The following is a 14,527-nucleotide window of genomic DNA, read 5'->3' on the forward strand; positions in this document are numbered from 1 at the left end:
CCTGCGCTCAGGAGCTCATGCAATGAAATTAGAGAGTGGCCCCTGCTTGCTGCAATGAGAGAAAGCCCGTGCATAGCAACAGTGCAGCCAAGAATAAGTAAATAGATAAAACTAAACATTAAAAAAATGCCTGGTGTCCTGCAAGGAAATAGGGGTTTCATGATTTCTTTTGACCCACACAGTGTGGTGCCAGTGCCACTATATACTTCTGAGTCTGGGTCTTCAGATATTGGAAGTTTCTGCCTTCACACTTGAGTGTTCCCTCCTAGAAGATGCTCCATGCAATTAGAGGCCAGGCCATTTTCCAGGAGGAAAGCCAAGCTGCTATTTCCCCACATTACTAAAAGTCTCAGCAAGAGAAAGGAATCTCCTCTTGTGTATTCATCAAGATAGGCCAGATGTGCTGTGTAACAAGTAACCCCAGATCTCGCTGGCTTTGCTCAACCAAGACTTATTTCTCACTCACAAGGAGTCTGTGGCTGGTCCTGTCCTTAGGAAGGTCATGGGCCAGTTCTCCCATGCCTAACTCCAGAAGTGATGTGCCTCTTTCACCCACCACCAGCACCATCACGTGGACCTGCCGCGATGGTGGTGCCGTGGACCACCACCTGCCCCACATGGACGTTTGGGGCAGGGACATGAAGGGGAGACCACGTTCAGCGAGCACCCTGTCTTTTAAGTCTTTCTTCCAGAAGCTTTTCTGAGCCCGGAGGCTACTGCCAGTATCTGTTTGCCAGCAGAAGATGAAATGAACTGTAATGGAAAACCTCAGAGAAGACTGACGCCGCCTGACGGATGGCTGAGTGTGTGTGTGTGTGTGTGTGTGTGTGTGCATTCTTAATTCTCCACTGCTAACAGCTAGGAGAGCATGAGCTCTTGCTAAAATTATCTGAGTTCTGTGTGCTATTTGAGAAACAAACCCAAGATGTTGGATGGTCACCCATGAGAGCTCGTTGGAAAGATCTCCCTGGGAAGGGAAGAGACAGATTAAGTGGAGGGCGATTTTAAATGGGCATAGTTGAGAAATGATTTTCTAGGTGGCCTGTCTAAATCATCGTCTTGTTTTTCTAGGACAGGAAGTAGTGCTTTGTCCCAGGGTTTCCCACCACACTGTGGGAATTGTTCCCTCGTTATCTCACTCAAGAAACCTAGGCCCTGACCAGGGTGAACAAATTGGCCTTGTTTCAACTTGCTACTTAGACCAAGTGGTGGCTCCTGGCATGACTGGTGGAGACCACATATAGAACTGGCGGGAAACAATGCCATGATGGATTAGTAATGTCTGCCATAGAGAGAGTAAGGGGAGAGTAGTCGCCCACTTCAAAATCTGTCTATTCTAAGATGCTCATTGCCCCACTTTTTAGCGTCTCTGAAATCAGGGTGCATTGTATAATGGATGGCATCTTACAAATTGTTTTGCAACGGGCTTCTGTGGTTCACAAAATAATGGGGCAATTAATAAAATAGACACTGAAAGGTACTTGCCATTTTTGTTTTGTTTGTTTAGAGAGCCATTGTTAGGATTTAATGGGCTCAGATCCAGAATGCCTGAACCGGGGAGGTCTCAGTGGAGTTAGTTTCTTCTCTCTGTATTTCTGTCTCTCTCCTCCACTTTCTTTTGCATCTCTGAGGTTTCATTCTGCACAGCCCCACGGCCTTTGTTCTTTCCACCCTGCCAGCCTGCCTCCCAGCATCTGTGAAGGTATATGCCTGGCCCCTGGACAGTGACACGGTGGCCTCCTTAGCACCTTCCCCATCGTCCCTCTCTGTTCCAGCTCCACCATTGCCAGAAAACTCCTTCCATGTTTTTAAGTTCAAATTCCCTGGATTTTGAAAGAATCAAATGAGCTTTTTGAACATTTTTGAGGTTACAGACTGCTGGCCAGCTTGTGAATTGCTTTTCCTATGGACTGTGCTAAGCCCTGATGCAGTCGGCCATGGCCAGGGTAAGGAGGTGGGTGGGTGGGAGGGATGGGATCCCAAGGTACAATACGCCCTCCTGGAAGGCAGGGGCCCGGCAGACTTCACGCCCACATGCACTCCAGACCCGTGCCTGTATCTACGCCTCCACCTGCTCGCACACACACATCCATGCACAGCTTCCCGCTTCCCCCCTTCCTTGGGCCTCCTGTGGAGAGGAGGGCTTTATCATGCTGTGCAAGGCCCATCGTGTTGGTCTGCTTGCTTATTCCCGCTTGTCCTCCAACCCCACATGGCTGCTGTGATAACTGAGGGAATGAATGCATGCACTTAGAATGTGTTACTTGGATACTGAGGTACTTATTTTTTAAATCAGTTAATTAATAATTACTCTTCACTGTGGTGCACAGACTTCCCATTGCAGTGGCTTCTCTTGTTGCAGAGAACAGGCTCTAGGTGCGAGGGCTTCAGCAGTTGTATAGCTCAGGCTCAGTAGTTGCTGTGTATGGGCTTGGTTGCTCCTGAGGGATCTTCTCAGATCAGGGATCAAATCTGTGTCCACTGGGTCAGCAGGCAGATTCTCAACCCCTGGACCACTAGGGAACTTCCAAGGTGCTTACAATGGCACCCTGCACGTAGTGAGCAGCAAAGGAGAGCTCGTTACCCGGGCATTCTTGTGAGAGGTGTGCTGCGTTGTTCATCCGTGGGAGCTTAGATGATGTCGGTCGTATTAGCCTCTCTTTCTTATCTTTATCATTTAATGATTTAAGAGTTCCATGTTATTGAATATCTGGTGCTTTGCTATAAGAATAATGCTTTATTTTGGGGTCCGTGCACACACAGTTGTGCGTAAGCTCTGATTTTTCCTTAAAGGACATCACTGGAGGTGTACTCGCTGGGCCAATGGACACGCACGTCAGGAAGGGCTGGCTACACACGGCCGCCTTGTGCTCCAGGCTGGCGGCTCGATTCACACCCCGCCAAGCCAAATAGAGGACGCTGCCCTCTTCCCCTGCACCAGGCCCAACAGTGGGTACTGCTGCTGTAAACTATAAAAGCTTCGGCCCCAGGGATCTTGACTCTGCACTGCTGCGGTCTCACTGAAGTTAGAGAGTGTCTGATCAGAAAGGCAGAGATCAGAGTGAGAGAGGAGGAAAATGCACGGCGGAAGAGATGGCTTCTCTGGGACAGGAGGCAGGAGGCGGACATGGAAGGGATGGCAGTGTAGGTCCTGACGTCAGGGTGAATGTCTGCTGAGCGCAGAACCGGGGCTGCCGATGGCAGGAGCTGGAGGGGCCGGCAGGGGACGGGCGGGCTCCGCCGCTGTTCCTGGAACTGAGCTGCCTCCTGGTTCCATATTACGTTCATTTTGATTGTAAGTACGGGTTTGCCATCCCTAATGGCAGGGTTGGGTAATGATGTGGTGGCGGGAGGCATGCGCTGCTACCCGGGAGAATCTGGACTGCAGATTCGCGATGCAGATGGAACGCCAGGCTGTTTGATTTTTGCCTCCCATCATCTGATTGTGTTTGTGGAGTTGGAGATGTGGGGAGGCCAGCTCTCTCTATGATTTTTTTTTCTGTTGTTTGTAATTTGGAATGTGGCTAGAGAACAGACAGTGGCTAAGGAGCCCTTGACGATGGATGAGATGGAATTTGCTGTGGGGCTTTGTCATGGAGAGGCAGAGTGCACCAGGAGGCTTGCCTGAGATGGTTGGGAGGGGTGGGGGGAAGAGTTCAGACGTTTGTGTAATGGGGGATAAGGAATTGGATCTTCCCCTGGACAGTCTTCGAAGGCATTGGGCGTCTGAAAGGTGGTTTGTGGTTTAGAATGTGTACTAGTTTGGAATGCTGTCAGCTGCAAGTAACTCACTCAAGACTAATAGAAGGTAAACCTGGGAGGTGACTCTTCTCACAGGTCAAGAGGGATGGAGGTAGCAGGTAGCTGAGCTCCATCAATGCTCCAAGGTAGCATCTTGGAGACTGTCTCCAGCCCAAGGTATTGCAGCAGCTCTAAGCATTCTATTTACACATTCCCCGCCCCTGAATCCCGTCCTTCTAAATACCCTCCTTTCACTTCTTAAAAACACGGGGACTCCCCTAATGGCCCAGTGGTTAAGAATCTGCCTTGTGATGCAGGGGACGTGGGTTCGAGCCCTGGCTGGGGAACTAGGATGTTTCACGCCACAGGGTAACTAAGCCTGTGTGCCACAGCTAGAAAGGTCATGATGCACTGCAAGGAAAGATCCCGTGCTATGCAACTAAGACCCAACACAGCCAAATAAATACATGAATATATTAAAAAAAACTCACCAACAACACGTCATCATCTTCATTTCAAAGAGATGTGTGACCATCCCACAGAACTGGCTACAGGTGGTGGGTCAGTGGAGCAGCCACAAGCCCAGAGGGATCCCCACTGCCGGTCTCATGGCTTGTCTCTGCCTCACCCGCATCACTGCAGGGCATCAGCACAGGCGAGGGGAGGCAGCCGGGGTGTTGGCTCTGATTCCACCTTCTGATCCCCTATGGGTGGGGCCGCCATGGGTGCCCCTTGGACAGAGCACACACACACAGCCTCAGAGGTCTGGAGCTGGGTTCAAATCTCAGACCCACCATGTAAAGCTGTGTGGCCCTGGGAAGATCTAGGGGCACCTCTGATCCTCAGTTACCCCATCTACCCAATGAGGGTGAGAATGCACAGTGAGAACTATTGTGAGGATTTGAGAGAAAGCAGGAAATGGCCCCAGCACTGCTCCTGGCACTGCGGGGCTCAATAAATGGTCCCCTCTGACCATGATTCCTGCCAGAGCAGGGGAGGTAGGTAGAAAGAAAAGTACAAGTGATGGGTCGTCGCCTTGATTCCAGTGGGTATTGTGATAAAGAGATTTAAGACACCAGTGTGGATGCTATGGGTTTCTAGGATAACTTTCCACGTGCCCAGGCTGGAGCCCCTGCTGCACCCACTACACAGATGTAAAAGCCCAGAATGGGCACTGCAGGACACTGCGCTGGTTCCGATCTTTAATCTGAAAAGAGGACTCTTCTTACTCTCCATGCATGTGACGCTGAACAGATGGGCTGAAATGAAGGCACATCTCCACCAGCTGCTGCCAGCCCACCAAAATGTCTGCCTACCCATCACTAGACAAGGGAACTGGGAGCTGGCATCTGGGAGAAACCACCAGACACTGAAGCCTTCCCAAGCCTGGAAACCACCACACCAGCATCTTGGGGTGGTTAAGGTCACCAGCTCCAGCTGTCCTCAGTGGGATGCTTACACGGAATGAGCTTCTGGGACAACTTCAGGGTCACCAGCAGTGGTAAAGAAAATGGATAGATGGGGGGAGGGCCAATTCTGAAAGGAAAGCCACATCCGAGCATCTGGATTCAATTTGATGAAGAACTGGCAGTGGAGAGAGTCTTAGATTCCATCTAGTCCAGGGTCATTATATGACAGATGAGAAAACTACAGCCAAGAAAGGGGAAGTAACTTGCTTTCGATCTTGTAAGTTGTGGGAGTGCCATTCAGTTCATCTAACCAACAATCCATCCATCCATCATCCATTCACAAATCCATCCACCCATCAGTCCTTCCATACACCCATCCATTCACCCCCCATCAATCCATCAGAGATGTGTGCTGAATGCTTCTAAGATGGCAGGCACTGTACTAGGTAGGTGCTGAGTATGGGGCCCCAATGGCAGCTCTGACCCCCATCCTCAGGGAGTTTACAGTCAGGTGGAAGAGACAGATTACAGCAAATCACACACTTGATTTCAATTGGGATCACTGCCACAAGTGAACATTCAGAGTGCTAAGAGAGAGTCTGGGAGGGCCTGGGAGGGACCCCCTGAGAAAGTAATCACTAAACTGAAGCCTGAAGGATGAGGAGGGCCTGCCAGACAAGGGGAAGGGCAGATGTCAAGGGGAGTATTTCAGGTGGAAGGAAGGCTCTATCAAGAGAAGGTGGTTGGGACAGGAGAGAATGAAGGAAGCCCAGAGGTGCTGGGGAGGCCAGCAGTGTGAGAACCCAGCCTTGGAACTTCCAGGCCTAGCGCTGTCTCCTCTGTGCCCATAGGTCCCATCCCAGGACTCTACACCTTATGGAATCAGCATCTCCTCCATTTCCATGTTTGGAGAGAATTGGATGATGAAAATACCTAGTGGACTTGCTAGAAAATATTCATTCTAGACTGGACTGGGATTGGGGGTTGGGGGAGGAGCCTATATGGTTTATACAAAATAAAATATCAACTAATGTGGCACACATCATAAAGAAGTAAATTATCTCCCCAAATAGGAAGTCTGGGTTCAGTGCCCTGTGATGGAATGAGTTTCCCAGTAATGCTTAGCATCTCTGAAGTTCTCGTGGCCTTCCCAGCATTGTTACAAGGCGGCAGGGGTTGCCTTAAACATCATGTCCTCATAGGACTTCCTCCAAGGTCTGGGAGATGGACAAGTGACCTCTCTCCTTTCACTGGGGAGAAAACCTCTTTTCCAGGAGTCTCACAGCATACTTTCTCTCATGGGCCATTGACCCAAACTGGGTCATGTGCTCACTGCTGGCAGTAAGAGGCTGGAAAGGTGATTATCTGGGAGGAGAGGAAGATTTGCATGTGGCTGTCTGTCACATGCCTCTAGCTATGGAGGTAGTAAACCAACCCAAAGGAATGAGTCCTCTTTCCATTCCCGTTCATAGTCCTGGTGGTTATTATCAATCTATTTCTGCAATTCATGCTTGTTAGTATTTCAATGTGTGATGTGGTATGGAAGAAGTATTTGATAGAATTCAACACTTAGCCAATAAGGAATGCACAGAGCAACCAGATAGTCATGTGGGGAAAAAATGAACTCCAACCCCTACCTCACACCATATACAAAAATTAATTTTAAATCTACCAAAGATCTAAACACAAGAGCTAAAACTATAAAACTTTTTTAAAAAAAGTATAAGAAATATATCTTCATGAAGTAAGGTTTTCTTAGACATGATAGAAGATGCACTAACCAAAGAAATGGATAAAATTCAAACCTAAAAACATTTGCTCTTTAAAAAGTACTATTAAAAACAAAAGGCGAAGCTTCACACTGCAGGAAATACAGAACACAGAGACTGATCTGTTCTTTTTAGGAAGGAAGACTAGGGAAAGCTAGGTTCTCAGCTGTGGAATGTGAATCCACAATCATCATTATCCATCAATCATTATCATTAATAAAGGAAGGGCTGCCCCCAGTCGGACATCTCTTTTGCATCAGGTCCTATACCATCTGCCCTTGACACTCTCTTTAATCTAAACCTCTCACCAGACAGGTGAGATAGAGAACGGTCCCCCAGTCACAGATGAACAAACTGGGCCTGAGATATCACACACCTGGGGTGGCAGATGGCCAGTGGCAGTTCTTCACCCCTGCCTACATTTTTGCATTTGCCTTGTAACTGGGGAGAACTCTGACTCCATGGGCAGGGCAACAGGCTCCACCCCTGGACTTTGGCCCCAGCCGCATGACTTGTGTTGGTCACCATGAGGGAAGGGGGTTTAACAAGTGGCCCCACACTGGGACGTGCTCTCTGGCGATGTTGCCATGGCCACAAGGACATGCCCGAGCTGGCCTGCTGGAGATGAGAAACAAGTACAGCCGAGTGGGCGCCCTCTTTGTCCCAGGAACAGTCAGCATAGATCAGCCCCACTGCCAATCCCAGAACACGAGTGAATCCAGCCAAGATCAGCAGAGCTGCCCAGCTGAACCCCAGCTCATTCCAGATGTACAAGCAATACATACTTAGCATTCTCATGATGCTGAGGTTCTGTGGTGGTTTGTTATGCAGCACTCTCATGTCAAAAGCTAACTGATACACCCAGTAAGCACTGAAGTCAGGATTTGTGCTCAAGTCTGTTGACTCTACCATCCATGCACCTCTCCCCACAACACTGTTTTCACTGTGGTTCTCATAATTATTTGCATTCATGACAAAGTCTAGGATTTAACATTTTGGAGACTATAGAAGTGGATGTTGGGTGAGTGGGCTTTATCTTTTGTGGTTGTCAGAGAGAATGGGAGGGATACCATTTGCAAACTTGGGAGTCAGAATACAATCCATGCCATGTGGTTGAAGTCTGGTCAGTGACTGCTCCCAACTTGCTCCCCATCTTTCCTGGTCAACCACAGCCACATGCCAAGCAAAAGCTTTCTTGTGTTTGCCTCTAGTACTTAGGAAAGAATGCTAATAGTAATCCTCTAATCCTAATAGCTAAAATGCACCAAGCACCTACTTTTACTAGCCTCCACATGGATCATCCCAATTAATCTTCCCAACCAACCAAGGAGCCTTATTATTTACATTTTACACATGAGAAAACTGAGGACCCATCAGAATGTCCTCACCATTGGATTCTGGAAGAATTGCAAACTGAAGACTGGTGTTTCACAGCTTAGAATCTGAGAGAGTTATTGGTAAAACTGCCAGCAGCAAAGACATCGATTATATTTTAGTTACTAATTCAACAAACCAGTTCGATGTAACCATTCTTCATGAGGCCAAGTGATGAAGTAAGTGCTTAACCTTCAAAATGCAGGAGACAAAAACCAAACGGGAGAGAGAGTCCAATCCACAAATACAGTGGAGATTCTCTCAATGATCCAAAAAAACAAGCAAACACAACGATCATGACAGGTATAGAAGACTTGCACTCTATAAACCAGCTCGACCTGAGGGACATTGACAGAATGTGCTACCCAACGACAGCAGAGCCCACCGCTTCTCCTGAGCACACAGAGAGCCAACCAAGGCTGGCCGACCACCTGCTGGGCCACTGTGGCTCATGGCTTGTGTTTGCATAGTCCATGACCTAAGCATGGTTTTCATACTTTTAAAGGGCTGTCCCAAATAAAACTAAACAAAACCACAAAGAATACACAACAGAGACATTACCTGCCTTGCAAACCCTAAATTGTTTGCAATCCCCCCCTTTACAGAAAAATCTGCCCTTCCACTCTTCTGGATCATAAAGCAAGTCTCAGTAAAGTTAAAAAGGTTGAAATGATACAAAACATATTTTTTGACCATAGTGAAGTCTAGCAATTATTGCCATGAAAGCATATTGAAAAAAAAAAAAATAAACAGACCAACCCACAGAACAGGGTGTTTAGCAGCCCATACGTATGTATGGGCATTTCTCACATGATGACAACAAAGATATTTCAGTACATCTTGAAAAGGACCAACCACTCAATAAACGGCATTAGAACAATTGGCAAAAGTGCAAAAGCAAAAAAAAACAAACAAAGAACTTACACCATAAAACTATTAGGAATAAATGTAGAAGACTTGGAAGATAGAGAACGCTTTCTTAAAAGTATAAATGCAAAAGCAAACCAAGTCAAAAATCTGCGTAACAATCAACACCATAAACAAACTGAAAATCCAAGCGACCAACTGGGAAAAAATACTTGCAAAATATAAAGCACAGAACAACATCCAAAATATTTAATGCACTTTTAGAGATCAGGTTAAAAGAAGATAAACACTCACCTACAGGACGTCCAAGCAGAACTGTTCAAAGGACAAGGGGAGGCAGCCCCTGAAAGAAAAGCACAAATGCCAGGTGTGAAAAGATGTCCAAACACACCGCGGAGCAGAAACACGCCAGTTAAATTAACAGGATACAGCAATCTCTCTGGTGGGCCAGCGGCTAAGACTCCGAGCTCCCAGTGTAGAGGCCTGGGTTCCATCCCTGGTCAGGGAAGTAGATCCCACATGCCATGACCAGAAGATTCCACATGCTGTGACTAAGACCCAGCGTGGTCACATAAATAAGTTTTTTTCTAAATAAAAAACAAATTAAAATAACAGGATATTGCTATTACTTCACATGTTAGTCATAATGCAGAGACTGGCCATGGCCAGCAGTGGGAAGAGGATGGGGAGTAAGCTTAGCCACCATGGGTCCACAGACCGCTGTTTTTTACAGAAGTGATTGATAGGATCTACTCAAACTGCAAACCCACACGTCTGACAACCTAGACACTGCACTTCTTAGAACCCAGTTTTGGTGAAGACATACCCACGTAAGAACAGAGGGGTAGGTCTGGGGATGTTCAGGCAAACATGTTTGTTATAAGAAGACATGGAAAGTAACTGAAATGACGATGGATATGAACATGGCAAAGCAAACTGTGGCGTTTGAAAACCGTACGAAAGACTGAGCACTGGCTTAACAACGAGGCCAAAACACAGAGGACATGGAAAGACCTCTATGTGGAACCTAAAAAACAGTACAAGTGAATGTATGTGCAGAAGGGAACCAGACTCACTGATGCAGAGAACAAACCAATGGTTACCTCTGGGAAGAGGCAAGCAGGGAGGGGAAAACCAGGGGCAGGGGATGAAGAGGCACGAACTACTGCGTATACACGAGGTGAACAGCCAAGACAGACTGTGCAGCATGGGGGCTTACAGCCATTGTCCTGTAATAACTGTTAATGGAGTATGATCTGTAAAAAATATCGAATCGCTCTGCTGCACACCTGATATTAATATAATATTGTAAATCAGCTATACTGCAATTTAAAAAAAAAACAGATTTTGGACTTCCTTGGCAATCCAGTGTTTAAGACTCTGCCTTCCAATGCAGTGGGCACTGGTTAAACCCCTGGTCAGGGAATTAAGACCCCACATGCTGCTGTGCAGTATGGGCAAAAATCTGAAAAACAAAAGCACTTCTAAGATATTGTTGGGAGAAAAGGGGGGGTTCCTGAATGTGTTTGGTATTACACCATCTATGTTTATAAACCATGCAAGGCAGCAGCTCCTCTGTGTACACAGATTTATGTCTGTGTGAAAAAAAGTGAAAGTGTTAGTCTCTTAGTCGTGTCCGACTCTGTGTGACCCCAAGGACTGTAGCCCTCCAGGCTTCTCTGTCCATGGGATTCTCGATGGCAAGGATGCTGGAAGGTCTTTAGGATATCCAGCAAAGTTTTCTCAGTATAAGGAAAATACAGGTGAGTTTTGTTGTTTCTTTGGGCTTTTGTCTATTTTCCAGGATGGAGGTTATTTCTGAAATTTTATTTTATTAAAAAAAAGGTGTTTTTTTTAATATATATATATATTTTTGACATGGACCATTTTAAAAGTCTTTATTGCACTTCTTACAATATTGCCCCTGTTTTGTATTTTGGGTTTTGGCCATTAGGCATGTGGGATCTGAGCACCCTGACCAGGGACTGAGCCCGCACTCCTTGCAATGGAAGGCAAAGTCTTAACCACTGGACCACTGAGTGAGGCCCTGAAAATTTTTTTTTAAAAAGGATAAAATTGTGTGAGGCGGTGCATGTTTACAGCATGGGGATGGATCCACTCTGTAGGAGAAGCCAGCTGCCCTGCTGCCCCAGCCTGGCCAGCTCAAGGTGCTCTGTACATCCCGATGCTGTACGCCTTTATACTGTCATTCTACCCTGTTAATCCTTCCAGTCCTTTGGCCACCTGATGCAAAGAGCCGACTCATTGGAAAGACCCTGATGCTGGGAAAGACTGAAGGCAGAAGGAAAAGGGGATGGTAGAGGATGAGTCGGTTGGATGGCATCACTGACTCAGTGGACATGAGTTTGAGCAAGCTCGGGGAGTTGGTGATGGACAGGGAAGCCTGGCTTGCTGCAGTCCATGGGGTTGCAGAGTCAGACACGACTGAGCAACTGAACAACAATAGCAAGCCACCCTGAGCTGAGGAAGACAATCGCCCTTCCCTGTGAGGGTGTCTGAGGAGCTTCCAGGACTTTTGGTTTTATTCTCAACTCTAAATCTAGGAGGCGGGAGTCAGCCTTTCCCCATGACATCTGATGCTTCCTTCCCTCTTGTCCTCCTTCATCCCGCGTCGCCCACCAGCTGTCCTGCCCCAGAGGCCCTCCTGGGTCTGAGGGCTCTGAGAGGACCCTTAACGATGAGGGATCCAGGGAGACGAGGTCATAGTAAGTGGCCCAAGTGGCCAGGCTCCTTGCCTGTGGTAGGCCACTCTCTATGCAGCTCCCCCTAAGCTTTAGAATTCTTTGCAAACTCCACAGAACACAGGGGCTTAAACTCCAAGTGGTGACAAAGCCTCTGAAACACATTGAGTGGGAAATCTTCGTCTTTCTGAGCATACTGGGGACCTCTGGGGGTGTGCGAGGTGGTAGGGTCTCCCAGGAGAAGGCCGAGGAGGAGGCAGCAACAGGGGCGTGGAAGTGGGGGATAGGCTTTGAGATCATCCCCTCTAGTCTGGAGGCTGGGAGGGTGTCTGCAGAAAGCGACCGCCAGGGCAGAGGTGTAGGACGTATTGATTTCTCCTCACAATAGAGCTGCCTGAAGCCCTCCGTACCCTGGCTCCAGAGCCCCGAAGCAGGTTTGTCAAATCCCAGATCAGGAAGTGCGGGTGAGTGGAGAGTCCTTTTAGCGAGCTGCAACGAAGTTATTAAAAAATTTAAAGCTTCAAAAAAATGAATAGGCTAGACCAGTGCTTCTCAAACATGGTCACTGTGCAGCTGGGGGCAGGGCCCTTGATTCTGAATTTCTAACCCAGATGATGCTCATGCTGCTGGTCCAGGGACCACACTTTGAGAAGCAAAGGATGAGAGGTAGATGGGAATGGACAAGACATGTCAGTGCAGTGCATAGCGTAAGATTACATCTCGTCTTATGAGCTTTTATTTCAAGTGTGTGTGCGTGCTGGGATGTATTCTTTTATAATGCACTGGGATCCAAGAAAATGAAAAACACTGAACTGAGATCAGGAGGAGGACTGGAGTCGAAAGGCAAACACACTCAGGTGGATCTGGGCTATGGATCATTCTGACTCTATTTTAAACACGAAAATGTCCCTCTCAGGGACATATGTCTTATCTGGTCCTGAGTTGCTTCCATCACAAAAATTTGAACTTGTGCCATTTCCTGTGGCGCGGGCTTACATAGAGGGGTGAGAAGGGCATATCTATTTTGGAGTCTCATTTCAAAACGTCCCAATATCGCCAAAATCAACTGGCACAAACAGAGCGCCTGGGAGTTTCTTTCATAGAAATGGCAAAGTGCGTCTATCAATGGAGCACACGCAGCCGGGCGGAAGGGCCCGCCAATGGCCGCTCCATCAACCTTGGCAGATGTGTACATTACCCTTTGATCTCCAAGGATGCTGTATTTAGATGACATAATGCGTTTGGGGTTATCTTTCTCGAAGGTAGAAGGGACGTAAGCAGATACCCACTCTTGCAAGATAAAATTAGCACCTCTTTGCTGGAAGATAAACATTTTTCGGCAGGAAAGCTCTGATTAAAGTACAAAGCGGCCAGGGGTATTAGGCTGCACCCCTTTGAGTGAAATTCCTATTTATAATAAAAGGAAATAGCACTGCTATGACATAAAGCAATGGGGAGCCGCCACTCCCGCTGGAAAGATGGGGCTTCACTATTGCAGCTGTTTTTGCAAAGGACCCCTGTGGGCCAAACTCTGGGTTGGGGGTGGACAGAAGAAAGTGGATGCTCTGTGTGGAACCCTTACCCAGAGACAGCCCCACTGATCCTGGCACTTCCTGTCCCCACATCTCAGGGCTGCTGTGAGCAGTTGTGGGGTCTGCTCCCTGCCCAGCAGAGTGGGCGCTTCCACCCACCACAGTCACCCAGCTGCTCACCCTGGGAAGGGTTGGGTCAGCCCAGGACGGGCACCATCTGGAGAATTCCTGCAGAGGCGCTATGTAGACTGGCTCTGGACACCCTATCTAACCCCTAGATGCTTGGTGCCTATTCCCACAGATGCTTTTTGCCCACAGGACCCCTGTCCCCATGTCTCTCCCTCCACACCTGCCTCTGGTGGCTCAGACGGTAAAGAATCCACCTGCAATGTGGGAGACCTGGGTTCTATCCCTGGGTGGAGAAGATCCCCTGGAAGGGGGGATGGCAACCCACTCCAGTATTCTTGCCTGGAGAATCACATGGACAAGAGGAGTCTGGTGGGCTGCAGTCCATGTGGTCACAAAGAGTCGGACATGACTGAGCGACTAACACAGCACAATACTGGACTGTGAACCAGATGAGGCCTGGTACAAAGGCCTGAGGCTGGGCAAAGAGGCCAGGCGTGCACAGGGCTTTAGACTTTTTGTTTTTCCAAACTGGAAGGTTACCCCCATCACTCCTTTCCCATGCATGCACGTTAACAGCGGGGTTTCAATGGTGGTGCCCACCCGCCACGAGAATGCCAAAAGCTAGGCTGCTAATGGTGGCCCTGCCCCTCCCTTCGCAAGCCAAGCTGGTTAGTAAGGGCACTTGGCTTCTATGGCGTCTGGGCTTCCTCTGCAAACACCCCCAGATGTGGCTGGTACTGAGACATGGGGGAAGTGTGGCAGGGCACAGCTTTAAAAGAATGACAGTCATCAAGAACATGACAAAATCTGAAACCTACTAGGGCCAAGATGGGGGAATATTTGCCTTCCAGGGGACCCTGAGCTTCATTATACGTTCATTGTAACACATCGGCTAAATGACACATCTACAATTCCGAGGCCAGCCATCAAAACCCAAAGAGTAGCTGGTGGCCTAACTTCTGGAAATCCCCACCACTTTCAACCCACTCCAGTATTCTTGCCTG

At 48.1% G+C, this 14,527-nt stretch overlaps 1 long non-coding RNA gene across 1 annotated transcript in view; it reads right to left on the reverse strand.

Moving 5' to 3' along the window:
• Window positions 1–14,527, reverse strand: part of LOC139177051 (uncharacterized) — a 246,873-nt gene that overhangs the window by 154,036 nt on the left and 78,310 nt on the right. The window contains exon 2 of the long non-coding RNA XR_011561436.1: window positions 9,455–9,503. This is a non-coding gene — a long non-coding RNA (uncharacterized lncRNA). The remainder of the gene's footprint in view (window positions 1–9,454; window positions 9,504–14,527) is intronic.

The sequence above is a fragment of the Bos indicus genome, chromosome 18 (assembly GCF_029378745.1).
Source record: "Bos indicus isolate NIAB-ARS_2022 breed Sahiwal x Tharparkar chromosome 18, NIAB-ARS_B.indTharparkar_mat_pri_1.0, whole genome shotgun sequence".
Lineage (NCBI taxonomy): Eukaryota > Metazoa > Chordata > Mammalia > Artiodactyla > Bovidae > Bos > Bos indicus.